This window comes from Betta splendens, chromosome 5 (assembly GCF_900634795.4).
Source record: "Betta splendens chromosome 5, fBetSpl5.4, whole genome shotgun sequence".
NCBI lineage: Eukaryota > Metazoa > Chordata > Actinopteri > Anabantiformes > Osphronemidae > Betta > Betta splendens.
The window spans coordinates 20,430,595-20,439,449 of NC_040885.2; positions in this window are offsets into that span (position 1 = coordinate 20,430,595).

Here is an 8,855-nt window from a genome sequence, read left to right on the forward strand (position 1 = left end):
TGACTCAATGTTTGTTTGCAGTTTGAATGGTCCAGGGGAAGAAGCTATTTGTTAGTCTGGTGGTGTGGGATTTTATTGACCTGAAACAGACAGCAGGTCAAACAGATTATGGGCAGGGTGTTGTCCAGGGAGGGCAAAGGGCAACCGATGATTTTCTAAGCTGTGTTTAACACCCTCTGTACACACGATACCACACTCCCAGACAGTAAGTCGGAATGCCTACCACAGAAGCGTTGTAGAAGGACAACAGTAACTTTTTATCTAAGTTGTTTTTTTCTGAGGATCCGCAGGAAGTGCCGCCGCTGCTGAGCTCTTTTCACAATGATCTTGATGTTTGGAGGCCAGGTTATACAGTCGTAGCACTTAAAAGTGTCAGCCTTTACGGCAATCAGATTTCATTTTCAGCACAGTATCACCTTGTTTTTACCGCGTTGGAGCATGTGTTACGTCTTTTTGGCCTATAGGTGGCGATCAGCCCCCACTGGCCCCTATAACACCGTACTAAGACCATGTTATATGGGCCCACGTAAAGTAACATGTCAATGTCTTGGTGGTGTAATGGTTAGTTTTTGTTTAACAGTCTTGACCCATCAGTTTTTTTGTCCCAGGTTTGAATTTCGGTGGAAGCAGAAGTTGTAATTACTGAACAATCAGCGTTGTTATCTTATTTTTATATTTTGGCCTACAAGACAATAACAAATGACTAATAGGGCTGGCTGCCTGTATTATTTAGCGGACGATTGTAGTATTTAGTATAGTAGTATTAGTATTAATAGTATTTTCAAGCACTCCACAGACTAGGTGACAGTCCCATCACAGACACCAAACTTTGAGTCCAATGATACCTGTAGGTGAGGACAGAGTGGAGGAGAGAGAGGGGGGGGGGGGGGGAGAAGCACAACTACTGGAGAGAAAGAGACAAGGTTAGTTAAACATGGGACAATGATGGGAGGTTATTGGACAGAAGAGGTAGAAGGAAACAGAGGAGTATTTCTATATCTATTGCAGCTTAACTAAGAGATGGCTCCTGTGACTAACACTCATTGCCAGTGACCTGAACCATCTCTAACTATAAGCTTTATCAAAAAGGGAGGTTTTAAGCCTAATCTTAAAGGTGGAGAGTGTGTCAGCTTCTCAAACCTGAAGAGGGAGCTGGTTCCAGAGGAGAGGAGCTTGGTAGCTAAAAGCTCTGCCCCCTGTTCTACATTTAAACACTCTAGGAACCACAAGTAGCCCAGCGCTCTGAGAACGAAGCATTCTGCTGGGAGCATAAGGAACTATGAGGTCTTTAAGATAAGAAGGAGCTTTATCATTGAGTACTTTGTAGGTGAGTAGTGTCAGACTTGGGCAGGTGTCGGACCCACATGCACGGTACAGAAGCACGATGATGGTTTAACACAGGTTTATTAGATAAGGCAGGGTCAGGCGGTCCAGGTCATACACAAGGCGTTCAATGAAGTAGTACACAAGGGAGCAGGCAATCTCTGATCCAATGTCCAGGCAGGGTTCGGTACACAAACAGGCTCGGCAAAAGTACAGGCAAGGATAAGACAAACTCACGGTCAGATTATCAGGCACGGTTCTCTCACAGGCAGCGGGATACACAGGGTTCAGGCAAGAAGCAAGGGTCAAGGCGATCAGGGTCAAAACACGAGTAGCTAAACAAGAGATGCTGGAAAGAGTACGGAAACTAACAATCTGGCAACTGGAGTCTGTGAGAGGTGGAGGCTATATACAGGTACTGATTACTGATGGGTAACAGGTGTGGATACTGGGAACCGGAGAATGACAGGAAGTTAACAAAATAAAACAGGATGTGACAGATGGCGTGAAACATGACAGTACCCCTCCCCCCTATGGCGTCTTCCACGGCGCCAACGAGCCCCTCCCCCCTCCGCCCAGGGCGGGTGGAGGGAGGTCGTAGGGGGAGGGCTCGAATCCCCCCCCTCGGCCGGATGACGAAGCAGGGTGGGCGGAGGGAGGACATCAGGAGGAGGGACCAGCGCCGGAGTCCTCCTCGTCTGCTGAGCCTCGGTCGCCCCATCCCGTCCGGGGACAGGGCCTCAGGATGCGCAGCATGGAAGTCTCTGATGAGGGCCTTGTCTAATATGTCCCGGGCCGGTACCCAAGAGCGTTCATCCGGCCCGTAGCCCTCCCAGTCAACCAGGTACTGGAAGCCCCGACCCCGGCGTCTGCAGTCGCGGAGATCCCGAACCGTGTAGGCAGGACCTCCGTCCACGATCCGAGGAGGAGGAGGCGGTTGGTGAGGAGGGATCATGGGACATGATCTATAGGGCTTGAGACGGCTGATGTGAAAGGTGGAGTGTATCTTCATCGTCCTGGGCAATGAGAGCCTCACAGAAACAGGGTTAATGATGCGTGATATTGTGTATGGACCAATGAATTTAGGAGTTAACTTACGGGTCTGGGCCTGTAACCTGAGGTCCCTAGTGGATAACCAGACCTGGTCGCCCACCTTGTACTCCGGGCCTGGTGTCCGCTTACGGTCGGCCGCCCGCTTGTATCGGTCCCGTGCCTGCAGCATGGTGCGCCGTGCCTGCAACCACGTGAGGCGGCAGCGCCGAACCAGAGCGTGTGCCGACGGGACGTGGACCTCCTCCTCCAAGGTCGGAAACAACGGTGGCTGGAACCCATAGGCGCACTGAAACGGGGTTAGTCCGGTGGAGGCGCAGGGCAGTGTGTTATGGGCAAACTCTACCCATACTAGTTTGCTGGCCCATGACCCCGGGTTTCTGGAGGCGAGGAGCCGCAGTCCCACCTCCAGCTGCTGATTGGCCCGTTCGGCCTGTCCATTGGACTCGGGGTGGTACCCTGACGATAAACTGACCTCTGCCCCTAGGAGAGTACAGAACTCCCGCCAAAATCGCGAAACGAATTGGGGCCCCCGGTCTGATACAATGTCAGTAGGGAAGCCATGGAGCCTAAATACATGTTCGAGCATGGCTTGGGCCGTAGCCTTGGCTGACGGCAACTTGGGTAATGAGATAAAATGCGCTAACCTGGAGAAGCGATCTACCACCGTCATGACGACTGTCTTCCCCTGGGAGGGTGGTAAACCGGTCACGAAGTCTAGGGCTATGTGCGACCATGGGCGGTGGGGTACCGGCAGGGGATGCAGCAGGCCGGCCGGTCGCTGGTGCGAAGCCTTGCCCATGGCGCATGTGGGGCAGGCCGCGACGTACTCCTGGACGTCCTTCTTCATCGTCGGCCACCAGAACCGTTCTCCCAGCCTAAACAGGGTGCTAGAGACTCCTGGATGCCCACTTACCAGTGGGGCGTGAGCCCACTGGATCACCTCCCCCCTGAGGTCGGGTGGCACGAACAGCCGGTTGGGCGGGACGCCGCGTGGAGCTGGACGGTCACGGGTGGCCTCCCGTACTCGACGCTCCACAGACCATGCGACTGCCCCCACCAGGCATCCGGGTGGTAGGATGGACTCTGGTTCCGCTGGATCCTGCTGCGCGTCATGCAGGCGAGACAGAACGTCAGGTTTCACATTTTTTGACCCAGGGCGATATGACAAATGAAAATTAAAACGACTGAAGAACAGTGCCCATCGGGCCTGGCGTGAATTCAGCCGCTTCGCCGTTCTGAGGTACTCGAGGTTTTTATGGTCCGTGTACACTAGGAAGGGCTGGTCTGCCCCCTCCAGCCAGTGTCTCCATTCCTCTAGGGACACTTTCACAGCGAGCAGTTCTCGGTCCCCGATGTCGTAATTACGTTCGGCCGGGGATAGCTTGCGGGACATGAACGCGCATGGGTGGATCCTACCGTCTGTGGAATCCCTCTGGGATAGCACGGCCCCTACTCCTGAGTTGGACGCGTCGACCTCCACCACGAACTGCCGCTGTGGGTCGGGCATCCGTAACACGGGTGCTGTGATGAAACTGCGTTTCAGACGCTGAAACGCCTCCTCTGCCTCGTCCGTCCACTGAAAAGCAGTCTTACACGAGGTTAGTGCATGCAGTGGGGCGGCAATACTGCTGAACCTCCTAATGAATTTCCGATAAAAGTTGGCGAATCCTAAAAAGCGTTGCACCTCCCTGCGGCTCTGGGGGACCGGCCACTCCTGGACTGCCTGGGTCTTGGCCGAATCCATCTCGATCCTGTCCCTGCTAACAATGAATCCTAGGAAGGAGACTTGGTCTGCGTGAAATTCACACTTCTCTGCCTTTACGTACAACCGGTGTTCTAGTAATTTCCTGAGGACCTGGCGGACATGTGCAATGTGCTCCTCCTTGGAGCGAGAAAAGACCAGGATTTCATCAAGGTACACGAAAACAAAGTCATTAATCATGGGGCCAAGTACCTCGTTTACGAAGGCCTGGAAGACGGCTGGCGCGTTGGTAAGACCAAAGGGCATGACGAGGTACTCGTAGTGTCCATTCGGGGTATTGAAGGCCGTCTTCCATTCGTCCCCCTCTCGGATCCGTACCAGATGGTAGGCGTTACGGAGATCCAATTTTGTGAAATGAGTGGCTCCTGCTAGCAACTCAAAGGCGGAGGAAAGTAATGGAAGAGGGTAGGAGTCTCTAATGGTAATGTCATTGAGGCCCCGGTAGTCAATGCAGGGACGCAGTGAGCCATCCTTCTTCCCTACGAAGAAGAACCCTGCGCCCACAGGCGAGGATGAAGGGCGAATAATACCTGAGGCCAACGCAGAGTCCAGATACTCCCTCATAGCCCGGTTCTCCTTGGGGGAGAGCTGATACAACCTCCCCTTGGGTGGTGTGGTCCCTGGACGCAGGTTGATCGCGCAGTCGTGTTTCCGATGGGGGGGTAGAGAGGTCGCTCGAGCCTTGCTGAACACCGTGCGAAGGTCATGGTAACAATCAGGAACTCCAGTTAGATCGGCCTGCTCGATCCCCTCACTGGCTGTCGCCGCTGCATCCGCAGGTGCCTGTTGGGAAACTGAGGCCTGAAAGCACGTGTTCAGACAATCTGGGTCCCATCGGCTCACCTCCCCCCTGCGCCAATCAAGCGTGGGATTGTGCAGCCTTAACCATGTGTGGCCCAGTACCACCGGGTGGTAGCACGACTCCACAACCAAAAATGTGATTCTCTCGGTGTGAGTGTCAGCAAATGTCATTATTACCGGCTCTGTGCGGTGGGTGACTCTCCAGAGCCGACGTCCGTCCAGCGCTGCCGTCTCCACGGGAGAAGCCAAGGGGAGCGCTACGATGCCCAGCCGTTCCGCGAGTCCCGCGTCCATCAGGCTAGCATCGGCTCCGGAATCGATGAGAACCGCCTGCTGGATGGACCGGGTGCTGGAAACTAAGGTCACTGTTGGTAGTGAACGAGCGGAGGCGCTACCTAAAACCATTCGGCTCACCGCTACCCTCCGTGCTAGCGATGAGCCATGTCTTTTAGCGGGCAGTGCAAGGCGAAATGTCCAGCCTGGCCGCAATACATGCACAGTTTCTGGGAGCGTTGACGCCGTTTCTCCTCCTCCGTAAGCCGAGCGCGTCCGATCTGCATCGGCTCCTCTGGCGTCAGTCCAACTTCCGGGTTCCGGGAGACGGTCACGATACCCCCTCCTGGGACTCGTAGTGCGGTGTCGACGGTCCTCCCGCAGCCTCTCCTCTCGATGGTGCTCCCGTTCGGTGCTCCCCAGTCTGCGGTCAATTTGGATCGCCAGGGCGATCAGGGCGTCCAAATCGCTGGGCAGATCCCTCGCCGCTAAACAGTCCTTGACCCGCCGAGAGAGTCCGCGGATGAATACGTCACCCAATGCGGTGGCGTCCCAGCCGGCCTCTGCCGCTAGCGTACGGAACTCGATCCCGTATTTCGCCGTCGGTCTCCCGCCCTGACGGATGTTCACCAGCCGCTGAGCCGCCTCGCGTCCCGGGGTGACTTCCTGGAAGATCTGTTTCAGCGCTGTAGCGAAAGCAGCGAATGTGCACACGCAGGGAGAGCCGTTTTGCCACTCCGCTGTCGCCCATGCTTCCGCGTCCCCCGTCAGATGTGAAATAGCGTACGCCACTCGAGCTCGTTCCGATGGGAACGCGGGTGAATGTAACTCAAAGTGAATCTCACACTGCGTGAGAAATGCTCGACAGTCTCCTGACTCACCCGAGAACCGTATCGGGGCGCCCAGCCTGGCGTCCGGAGCGACGGCCAAGGGAACCGCTGCGGCCAAGGGTGCAGTCGCGGCAGCGGCGCTCGGAGTCAGCCTCGTCTCTCCCGCCGAGCTCTGAGTCAGGCGATTCATCGCCTCAGTCAATCCTGCCATCGCCGTCTCCTGTCGAAGGACACACTCGGCCAATCTCTGGAGAGCGGCGTTGGTTTTCTCCTCCTGTTCTGCGGCTCGTTGCTCCTGAGCCATGAGCTGTGCTCGGAAGCTCTCTGCACCGGCGGAGTCCATTTCTGGCCAGATTGTTCTGTCAGACTTGGGCAGATGTTGGACCCACATGCACGGTACAGAAGCACGATGATGGTTTAACACAGGTTTATTAGATAAGGCAGGGTCAGGCGGTCCAGGTCATACACAAGGCGTTAAATGAAGTAGTACACAAGGGAGCAGGCAATCTCTGATCCAATGTCCAGGCAGGGTTCGGTACACAAACAGGCTCGGCAAAAGTACAGGCAAGGATAAGACAAACTCACGGTCAGATTATCAGGCACGGTTCTCTCACAGGCAGCGGGATACACAGGGTTCAGGCAAGAAGCAAGGGTCAAGGCGATCAGGGTCAAAACACGAGTAGCTAAACAAGAGATGCTGGAAAGAGTACGGAAACTAACAATCTGGCAACTGGAGTCTGTGAGAGGTGGAGGCTATATACAGGTACTGATTACTGATGGATAACAGGTGTGGATACTGGGAACCGGAGAATGACAGGAAGTTAACAAAATAAAACAGGATGTGACAGATGGCGTGAAACATGACAAGTAGGAGAATTTTTTTAATTTTTTTTATTTTTTATTTTTTTATTTTATTTTATTTATTTATTTTGTTCTGTCCAGCAGTTTAGCAAGCTGCATATCTTACGCTGAATGCCATATTGTGATGGACAGTTTTGCTTTAACAAGAGGAGTATATATATAAAATATATATACTCTTCTTGATTTATGGTTTATTTGATGGTTTATTTAGCTAATCCCAAATATGTGATGTTGCTGTGTTGGTGGACAGGTTAAGTTTCTGCTTTAGGGTGTGTGTGTGTGTGGGGGGGTAAGGGGTGCAACCAGCTGCTGAAACCAAGCAGATCTGTTAAGTAAACAATCTGAGCAAAATAAATAAGAATCAGGGATGTACCTAAGGCTAACACATTCATAACTAAACAACTGTTGTACTGTGGTTTACCTTGGAGATTATTACTAATACCAATAATAGTGTTAAGGTGTGTGCACATACTCATACAAACATATACATATCATATAGCTGCAGCAGCCACAGAGACAGCACCCGAGGTCAGAGTGGGCCACCGGGGGTCAACGCTGTCCGCCCCATGAGAACCAGGGGCAAACACTCCCCCCGGTGGGAGGGTCGGCCTGAAAGAGTGGAGCCTGAGGACCCACGGTCTGTAGGTAGCCCGCCAGGAGATGCCCTCGCGCCCAGAGTGGGACCCGCCCCCAGTCCACCACCCCTACACGAGCGGAGCGGGGCCTACCCCATCGGCCCGACCTCATCCCCTGGCACCACACCGGCTTGCAGCACAAGGCCAGCAATTGGTGGGGGTCAGCAGAAAAGAGACCACCCAGGCAGACGATCATCATACCCCGGGCGGAAAACCGGACCCCCCACACTCCAACCGCACCACACGCATACAAACTCACACAAACACAGACGCATACACCCACCCACATGTACAACACACATAATCACACACACACCATAAACTCTCTCACAACAAACTAGTCAATCATACATGAACCAATGCACTCTCAGATACATTCTCGCTCCCACACCATTCGCTCAATCACATTCGTGGGGAGGGTAGGTCTCCGGCCTGCTGTCCATGTGGCCCCAGGCAGGGACCGCAGCTCCTCCTGAGCCTCGCCCAGCCCCCCCAAGCTCCTCCACCAGGGCCAGTGGGCGAGGCCATAACTGGCCTCAGCCCCAGGCCCCAGTGAAAGAGCCCACCCCCGGCCCTAAATGTATGTGTATGTGGCTAAGTATGAGGAACTTTGGGAGATAGCCAATTCTCCGAGGGGTCCAGCAGACAGAGCCATCAATGGGAAGACTCCGTCTACTGGCCCCCAGATTCCTGGACAAGTGTGTATGGCTAATGCAATTAAAACTGCAGGGCATCCCACTTGGGAGGGATGCAACCACTTCCCGGTAGCACCGGTCCCTCCATCAGCAGGACACCCCTTGCAGACCTAAGTGGATGAATGTGGACAAATGTAGTTGGGAAGCAGAGCACCAGGGTCCGCAGAGCCAGGTTCCCGACTGGCTCTGCTACCCATCCCACCGCCCCCCACAGCCCCCAGCCAGGAAGAGACAGCCGAGACCCAGGTACTACTGCCCAGGCGCCACACGCAGCACAGCCAGAGCCATCCTCACCCTTCTTTCACAGTTACTCATTCTCTCGCTCAAGTATGCCCATGCTCGCCCCGTGTAGTGCTACACTCAAACCCACACACATACTCTGCGCTTGTGCATTGAGGGCCAACCTCCGCCCAGGGCCAAATGAAGGTTGTAGCCTGAGTAGTCCGCCAACCCCCCCTGCAACAGGCCCGAGCAGTCACCAGAGGGCGTAGGACGGCTAGGGCAGGCAGCGCCCCACCTGAGCAGGGGCAGCGCCCCAGGGGAGAGACATCCCTCCGGGCACAGGCAGGCACCCCCGGAGGGAGTCCCCCAGACGCAGGTCACCCAGGTCACCACCCCCAGG